General features: G+C 43.2%; 1 pseudogene; it reads left to right on the top strand.

Moving 5' to 3' along the window:
• The window catches only part of LOC135570231 (zinc finger protein 883-like), a 25,965-nt pseudogene extending 16,158 nt beyond the window's left edge, over positions 1–9,807 (top strand).
• Positions 9,808–9,971: the final 164 nt, after the last annotated feature.

Here is a 9,971-nt window from a genome sequence, read left to right as displayed (position 1 = left end):
CCAAACTGCGTTACCGACTCCAGTCAGCAGACGGCGACGAGCGTCTTTCAGGTGATGATTCTTCCGTGACGTATAATGGACTGGACGGACGCTTCTTCAGGAACAACAACACGGATACTCTTTCAACCACCTGGGTAGCTTGCTAGCCAACATAAAACTGAAAGATTGACGCTTTAGATCATCTTAATGTACATTATCTAATCTCAGTGTTTTAAACACAAATCTGTTGACGTATTAACTGGTTAACTGTAACCTAATTTGCAAACTTGTTATATATTGATACTGAGCCTAGCACTAGGCAAGTCGCTAATAATAGCTAGCTAACTAGCTAGCTAGCTAACATCCCTGACCATGAGCTCACTAAACTACTCATCCCCTGCTAAAGAAGAGGAGGTCTGCTGTTTTAATGAAGAGAAAGCTAACCTCAGTGTTTTGGAAGATGAAAGTTTCGGTTGAAAGTATCAACTGGAGGAATTTGGAAACTGTTATGTGAAGGAAGAAGATGCTGATACTGGAAGCATTTCAGAATGAAAAAGGAGGAAGAGGAGACTGTTATAGTGAAGGAAGAAGATGCTGTTACCATGAAAGCATTTCAGAATGAAAAAGGACTCCTCCCTTGCTGTTATAGTGAAGGAAGTAGATGCTGTTTTGGAGAAAGAATCTTTCAGAATGAAAAAGGAGGAAGAGGAGGCTGTTATAGTGAAAGAAGAGAAAGCATCCTCTTCCTCTCTAAACGGTTCTTTCTCAATAAAGGTGAAGGAGGAAGACGTTTTGGGAGTGAAAGAGGAAGAGACAGAATATCAGATTAACACCAGTGAGTACTGTCTTCAACAGGGACACAAACTATGCCGTTGTTGAATGTGTGGTTTTAAAGTGGCATTCTACTGAAGTTCTACACTTGAATATGTTGTTCAGTACTGTAGGAATTGTTAAAGGGTCAATCTGCCATTGGTTCATATATTTTAGGGACTTTTAAATTAAATGTGTTGAATTCTCCATGTGGTCTACATTAAAGTTCCCCTCATCTAGTATAACAGGCTTTTAAAATTCACTATTGAAACAAAATCTCTACTTAAAATATCAAAGGGACGGAAAAGGCCATTTAGTGGAACGACCCTTTAGCATCACAAACAATATTTTAGGCCCTTTTTAGACATATTCATGCCTCTTGTGAGACTGTGATTGTAATAGAAGATCATACGTTTACAATCTATTTGATGTTCTCATTCACACAGGAGAGAGACATGACTATGGTGGATCCTCTGGGGAGCCTCAACAACATCCTGATGCTGACGAGGCAGAGAAGAGTCTCTCCAGATCAGAACACCAGATGGTACAGCTTGGTCTGGTCTAGCATACAGCTTGGTCTGGCCTAGCATACAGCTTGGTCTGGTCTACCATACAGCTTGGTCTGGTCTAGCATACAGCTTGGTCTGGTCTAGCATACAGCTTGGTCTGGTCTAGCATACAGCTTTCTCTATCGGGCTCTGGGCTGGGTTTCTGTAAAGCACTTTATGACAACAGTGGCATCAGCATCCATAATGATGTGCGTCTGTGTCCCCTCTTTATGGTTACCAGGACAACGCTAGCCCTTCCTCCCTCCCGGAGTCCCTGTATCGTGCCTCTCCCGGTAGCGCCTTACTTCTGGGTATAAAGAGGTTGTCTGTGCTGCTGGTGGACTGCAGGAAAACAACGGGGCTGAGTGGAACTGTGAGAGGAGGAGAAGAGAAGAAAGGATCAGATTTTGACTGTAGTTTAGTTTGAACAAATACAAAGTAAGTTCTGTAGTTTGATAGTATTGTTACCAGGACACCAGCATGACAGGAAGATAGACTGGTATCTGTTACCAGGACAACCAGCTTTGTATATGGAATGAATATCATAACACTGAAAAGATGCCAATGAAAAAGAGAGAAACCAATAGACTATAAAACCTTGATGAGTTAGCTTTGTTTCAAGATGACCTGATATAAGGTGCTTGTTTTACAAAAACGTTTCCATAAAACATTATGGATGTTACATTGCCTGTCCCAGTCATCCCCCCTATCTTTACAAGACTGTAGAACAGGCAAACTAAACTCAAGACACTGTTAATTAACTAATACTGGAGGAAAGCTGTGACCAGGCTGCCCACTCAAGAGAAAGCTTCAAACTGTAACCAGTGCCGGCAACCTGGTTCAGGTTATCAATCAACCTACCAGGGTAGTTACAAACAGCAGAGGAATAAAATCATCAATATGTGTTGATCATATCTTTACATTTGTGACATCATGTCTTTGAATACAGCCAGTGTGTCTATGTATGCGGATAACTAACACTATACACACATCAGCTACCACAGTGACAGATATGACAGCAACTAGTCTACAAATGCCACAAATGTTCCAACTTCAATTCATTATTTCTCAATGATGCTTTTTAAAGGAGAAGTTTACCCAACATCCAGAAACTCCTAAGTGATTCCATACACTGAAACTAGTCCAGTTTCCCTCTCCCTCTCTCCCTGTAGTGCTGTACTTTCCCTCTCTGTAGTCTCTGAAACAGCTGCTCTCTCTCTCCTCTCTGAAACAGCTGCTACTCCCCCTCTCTCTCCCTGTAGTGCTGTACTGAAACAGCTGCTCCCCCCTCTCTCCCTGTAGTGCTGTACTGAAACAGCTGCCTCTCTCCCTGTAGTGCTGTACTGAAAACTGTAGTGCTGTACTGAAACAGCTGCTCCCCTCTCTCTCCCTGTAGTGCTGTACTGAAACAGCTCCCCTCTCTCTCCCTGTAGTGCTCTCTCTCCCTGTAGTGCTGTACTGAAACAGCTGCTCCCCTCTCTCTCCCCTGTAGTGCTGTACAAACTCTCCTGTAGTGCTGTACTGAAACAGCTGCTCTCTCCCTGTAGTGCTGTACTGAAACAGCTCTCTCCCTGTAGTGTCACGTGACTGCTTGTTTCTGGATGTCCCTGCTACTTTGCCAGTTAATGAATTATTCAGAAAGCAGTGTGTTTGTTGTTTTACCAGGCTGCCTTTTTGGCTTTGAATTGTTTGATTATCTGAGAGAGAAAAAAACCCATGTGATTGATTCATAATAAAACTGTAGGTCCTCCTGTGGAGGTCCTGCGGTTAACGTGGTCTGTGTTTTGAGGCCAGTTTGGACATACTGCCAATCAACAACTGGACCAGGGTAGGAATGAAAGTCAAAAGTGTTTTTTTTTCAGAGGGTTTTTCTTTATTTAAACTCATGTTCTACATTGTAGAATAATAGTGAAGACTCATATCAGTGCCAAAAGTGTTAAACAAATCAAAAAATACAGTATATCACAAAAGTGAGTTGTAAATATTTGAGTATATCTTTTCATGTGACAACACTGAAGAAATATTTGCTACAATAGTGAGTGTACAGCTTGTATAACAGTGTAAATCTGCTGTCCCTCAAAAATAACTCTACACACAGCCAGTTGTCTAAACCGCTGTATGCGTGGGATAATACTAACACTAAGCAAATACCATTACTTCAGGACCACCAAATCAAATCAGATATTTGTCACAGCAAGTGGGCGAAATGCTTGTGCAAATGCCACAGTGATAATGTTCTAACTTCAATTCTAAAATTGTCTTTACTGTAAGGGGATAAAGAATATGTACATAAGGATATATGAATGAATGGTACAGAAGCATACAGTAGATGGTACCCAACATACAGAGATGAATGTAGACAAAGTGAAAACAAAATAGTTAAATGGCTTCCTGCAACTGAGTCCTCTAAATGGAGTTTTCCCCCTCATTATATAAGGTAGCAGCTGCTCTCCCATATTTTCCCAGCTTATCTCCCTGTGGCTGGAGTGCTGTACTGAAACAGCTGCTCCCCCAATCTGTTTCCAGTAGTGCTGTACTAGAAGCTTTTTTCAGCTCTCAAAGTCCCTCTCTCTCCCTGTAGTGCTGTACTGGATGACAGCTGCAGGCCCCTGGTTGATGTCCTTGATGATCTTTATGGCCTTCCCCTGTAGTGCTGTAGTTTGAAACAGCTGCTCATTGCCCTCTCTCTCCATCTGTAGTGCTGAGCTGGCGGAGCTCCCGAAACAGCTGCTCCCCCTCTCTCCTCCCTGTAGTGCTCAAAGAAACAGCTGACTCCCCCTCTCAGCCCTCTTCAACGCTGTGTGTGGACCTTCTTTGTCTGTGCTGTATGCTGAGGAAAGCAGTTGGCTCACTAATTTTGAAGGATGCCTACAGCTTGAGCTGCGTCTCCCCCTGTAGTGCTGTGGTTGAAACAGCCTTCACTGCTCTCCCTCTCTCTCCCTGTAGTGCTGTACTGAAACAGCTACTCTCCTCTCTCTGTGGGGAAACTGTTCCATCTCGGGAAGACAGTGTCTTTCCCTCTGCCTCCCAGTACCAGTCTGCTGTACTCGAAACAGGGTCTTTGCTCTTTCCCCTCCTGAATAGTGCTGTGTGATAACAATCACATGCTCCTTTCTCCAGGTAGTGCTGTACTGGTTGAAATTCAGCTTTGGCTCTGATCCCTGTGTGCTGTGGATGCTGATTACATGCTCCATCTTCAAAGGCTTTCCCCTGTAGTGCTGGTGTATGATACAATGATAAGCAGCTGCTCACCTGAATGCGTTTTCCTCTTATCTTTTGTATCTTGCCAGCCACCAGTCCGCTCCTGTGTCCTCTCTCTGTAGTGCTGTCAATGACTGAAGTGAGTTTTCCCAGGCAGCTCCATCTCATTTAGCACAGGGTTGACACCTCTTCCTTACAAATGAAGTTACTGAAACAGCTGCTAGGACGTAAAGTCCAAAAACTCCTCTGTAGTGGTTGTAGGGCAAACAGGATGAAAATTGATTTAGTCTGCCTGGCCTTGCAATGTCAGAAATGTCGGTGCTCTCATGCACAGCCAAGGAAACAGCAATAAAATCTTTTCCCTTTTCCCTGCTAGCTTTTTAGATTGATGGACAATCCTGGTCCTCTCTGGGCAATGGTGTTTCTGCTCAGTACTCCGTGATTGACTGTCCCTGCCACATGCCTTGTGTCTGAGGCAAACAGCTGCTCCACAAACTTTCTCTCTGCAGTTTTTGATGGAGGGAATCCCAAAGCTGATTTACCAGATCTCTTCTGCCAAAATAAAACTCCCTTGACAGCAGCCTGGCCTTCCACGTTTGTTTCTGAAACAGCTGCCTCTCTCTCCCTTTGTCCATGTCCACGTGATTCTTGTTTTTGTCCGCGTGTTTGTTTCTGGATGTCCCTTTGTTTAAGTTTCTGCCAGGTTAGATCAACAAAATCAGCTTTATTCAGGGAATATCCGACTCCCACCTTGTAACAATGATCCAAGGTTTTACCACCTTAAAGCTATCTGCTGATAAAATTTTGGGTCTTGAAGATTAGTTTGATTATCTGAATGAGAAATAAAACAGTTTGCAAAGAGTTAAATGTTGATTGATTCCATATTAAAATATATTGGCTGTATAAAAGAGGTCCTCCTGTGGAAGCTGTCCATTTGATTGTGAGGAATTTAATCAGGTGGTCTGTGTTTGTGAGGCCAGTTTGGACATGTCTTGCCAAATTCTCTAAAACGATGTTGGAGAGGAATGTACAGTACCAGTCAAAAGTGTGGGCACACAGACTCATTCCAGAGTTTTTCTTTATTTTCACTATGTTCTACATTGTAGAATAATAGTGAAGACATCAACTACGAAATAACACATCATGTAGTAACCAAAAAGTGTTAAACAAATCAAAATATACAGTATATCACAAAAGTGAGTTGTAAATATTTGAGTATATCTTTTCATGTGACAACACTGAAGAAATGACACTTTGCTACAATGTAAAGTAGTGAGTGTACAGCTTGTATAACAGTGTAAATCTGCTGTCCCCTCAAAATAACTCAACACACAGCCATTAATGTCTAAACCGCTGGCAACAAAAGTGCGTAGCCCTATTTGGTAATAGACCAAGTCCATATTATGGCAACAACAGCTCAAATAAGCAAAGCGAAATGACAGTCCATTACTTTAAGGACCACCAGTGGTCCTGGTCCTGAGGTAGGGGTGGTATACAGGTCCACCAGTGGTCCTGGTCCTGAGGTAGGGGGGTATACAGGTCCACCAGTGGTCCTGGTCCTGAGGTAGGGGGGTATACAGGTCCACCAGTGATCCTGGTCCTGAGGTAGGGGTGGTATACATACATTACTTTAAGGACCACCAGTGGTCCTGGTCCTGAGGTAGGGGGTACAGGTCCAGTGGTCCTGGTCCTGAGGTAGGGGTGGTATACAGTGTTGTGATGAGGTAGGGGGTATACAGTGTTGTGATGAGGTAGGGGGTATACAGTGTTGTGATGAGGTAGGGGTGGTATACAGTGTTGTGATGAGGTGGTCCTGTAGGGGGTATACAGTGTGTGATGAGGTAGGGGTGGTATAGTACAGGTTGGTGAGGTAGGGGTGGTATACAGTGTTGTGATGAGGTAGGGGTGGTATACAGTGTTGTGATGAGGTAGGGGTGGTATACAGTGTTGTGATGAGGTAGGGGTGGTATACAGTGTTGTGATGAGGTAGGGGTGGTATACAGTGTTGTGATGAGGTAGGGGTGGTATACAGTGTTGTGATGAGGTAGGGGGGGTATACAGTGTTGTGATGAGGTAGGGGTGGTATACAGGTCCACCAGTCAATCCATTACTTTAAGGACCAGAGAGTCAATCAGGAAAATGTTTCTTCAAGTGCAGTCGCAAAAACAACCAAGCGCTATGATGAAACTGGCTCTCATGAGGACCAAGCGCTTTGATGAAACTGGCTCTCATGATGAAACTGGCTCTCATGAGGACTGGCACAGGAAAGGAAGACCCAGAGTTACCTCTGCTGCAGAGGATAAGTTCATTAGAGTTACCAGGCTCTCATGAGGACCGCCACAGGAAAGGAAGACCCAGAGTTACCTCTGCTGCAGAGGATAAGTTCATTAGAGTTACCAGGCTCTCATGAGGACCGCCACAGGAATGGAAGACCCAGAGTTACCTCTGCTGCAGAGGATAAATTCATTAGAGTTACTGGCTCTCATGAGGAACCCAGGAATGGAAGACCCAGAGTTACCTCTGCTGCAGAGGATAAGTTCATTAGAGTTACCAGGCTCTCATGAGGACCGCCACAGGAAAGGAAGACCCAGAGTTACCTCTGCTGCAGAGGATAAGTTCAATAGAGTATCCAGCCTCAGAAATTGCAGCCCAAACACATGCTTCACAGAGTTCAAGTAACAGACACATCTCAACGTCAACTGTTCAGAGGAGACTGTGTGAATCAGGCCTTCATGGTCAAATTGTTGCAAAGAAACCACTGCTAAAGGTTCACCACTAAGAAGAAGAGACTTGCTTGTGCCAAGAAACACGAGCAATGGACATTAGACCGGTAGATCTGGTCTGATGAATCCGAATTTGAGATTTTTGGGTCCAAGTGTCTTTGTGACATCATGTCTTTGTGAGACGTGGAGTAGATGAACAGATGATCTCCACATGTGTGGTTCCCACCGTGAAGCATGGAGGAGGTGTGATGGTGTGTAGGTGCGGGTGCTTTGCTGTTGACTATATCAGTGATTTTATTTTGAATTCAAGTCACACTTAACCAGCATGGCTACCACAGCATTCTGCAGCGATATGCCATCCCATCTGGTTTGGGCTTAGTCCCACTGTCATTTGTTTTTCAACAGGACAATGACCCAACACACCTCCAGGTAGTGTAAGGGCTATTTTACCAAGGAGAGTGCTGCATTAGATGACCTGGCCTCCACAACCCCCTAACCTCAACCAAATTGAGATGGTTTGGGATGGAGTTGGACCGCAGAGTGAAGGAAAGGCAGCCAACAAGTTCTCAGCACATGGAAACTCCTTTGGTTACTACATGATTCCATATGTGTTTTTTCATAGTTTTGAGTAGGTGAGTCCAAACATTTGACTGGTACTGTACATTAAATTCCCTGACAACAGTGATTAGTCAAAAATGTAGAAAATGTAGGAACATCTCAAGAAACCCTTTCCACAACGGGGAGATGTTACTGATGTGCTTTGTGTCTTCGACGTAAAAACAAGCTTTGGACTTCCACACAAAATTACTTTATTTTAGGTTTAAAGAAGTGTGTACGTCACATTCTGTATCATACAACTATGAAAGTTATATATTTAGCACCACCTGTTCAATTGGAATCCAGCGACGCCTGTGTCTTGAGTGTCCTAGAACTGTCTAGGTTTTATGTTTAGTTTTTTTGTGTTCTGATTTCTAAAACAGAAAGAATAATAAGTAATGAAAACATATCAGTAATTACCTGGAAGCTCTACAACATAATTTGTTTTAAAATCACACCAAGATTAAAACTGGTTATTGAGGGATCTGAATAGGATTTACCCTTTATCATGTGGAGGTTTCATTCATGTCTCTATTTAAATAAACACTCTGTCTTTGGCAGGAGAAATACAAGACTCAGAGGAACCAGAGCCAGGGACGTCCAAACCGAGAAGACGACACCAGTGCTCCCAGTGTGAAAAGAGTTTTAACCACATACGTAACCTGAAAACACATAAGAGAATACACACAGGGGAGAAGCCTTACCACTGCTCCCGGTGTGGAAAGAGTTTTACCCAGTTATGTAACCTGAAAACACATGAGCGTATACACACAGGGGAGAAGCGTTACCACTGCTCCCAGTGTGGGAAGAGTTATACAACATTTGGGAGCCTGAAAATACATGAGAGAATACATACAGGAGAAAAGCTGTACCACTGCTCCCAGTGTGGAAAGAGTTTTAACCAGAAAGGATACCTGAAACAACATGCGAGAATACACACAGGGGAGAAGCCTTACCACTGCTCCCAGTGTGGAAAGAGTTTTAACCAGAAAGCCCACCTGAACCAACATGAGAGAATACACACAGGGGAGAAGCCTCACCACGGCTCCCAGTTTGAAACGGGTTTTAACAAGTTAAGGGACCTGAAACGACATGAGAGAATACAGACAGGGGAGAAGCCTCACCACTGCTCCCAGTGTGGAAAGATTTTTACAATGTTGGGGAGCCTGAAAATACATGAGCGGATGCATACAGGAGAAAAGCCGTACCACTGCTCCCAGTGTGGAAAGAGTTTTACAACGTTAGGGAGCCTGAAAATACACGAGAGAATGCATACAGGAGAAAAGCCGTACCACTGCTCCCATTGTGGAAAGAGTTTTACCCACTTGTGTAACCTGAAGACTCATGAACGAATACACACGGGGGAGAAGCCTTACCACTGCTCCCATTGTGAAAAGAGTTTTACAGAGTTAGGTAACATGAGAAAACATGAGATAAAACACAGAGGAGATGAAGATGTTGGCTTCTGAACAGTATGACATCGGGAAGATATGAATGCTTCTGAACAGTGGGACAGATAAAGGTCCAATACATGGTGGGTCAGTAGTCCCCAGAGACTCTGAATGTGTCTTGACTTTCCAGTGTTTTCCGGACTGCATGTATTATAGTGGATTGTGTTTGTTTGCTGACGTCACAACAGAAATGTCCATGTAAATGGACAAAGTATATCATATTTTGTATATCGTACTTTGTCCTCAATTTGAGAGAAAAAATCCAATTAGAGCAGTTTTTCCTCAACTCCTCGGGGGAAGATCAGCTTTACTATTGAACATAGATTGTAGATTCCATCAATGTAATTGTCTGCATCATTTCCAATTACCCATATATTTTGGGGGGTAAATATACATATATATACTGTTATCTCAGAATGATGTTGGGGATAATTAAGAAGTAAACTCCACCAGAAATACATTAACATGTATGACTTTAAGTTAAACAATAATTTTCACTCATGACTACTGGTTTCAATTTACATTTTCATCAAACTAACAAGCAAATATTTTATGAATTTATTGTTACAAATCAACTTGCAAGGTTTCTAGCTAACTAGCCTGCTAATGTTAGCCTTACCAGCCTGCTAACGTTAGCCTTACCAGCCTGCTAACGTTAGCCT

Source organism: Oncorhynchus nerka, unplaced genomic scaffold (assembly GCF_034236695.1).
Source record: "Oncorhynchus nerka isolate Pitt River unplaced genomic scaffold, Oner_Uvic_2.0 unplaced_scaffold_1018, whole genome shotgun sequence".
Classification (NCBI taxonomy): Eukaryota; Metazoa; Chordata; class Actinopteri; order Salmoniformes; family Salmonidae; genus Oncorhynchus; species Oncorhynchus nerka.
This window is presented reverse-complemented; position numbering and strand designations above follow the sequence as displayed.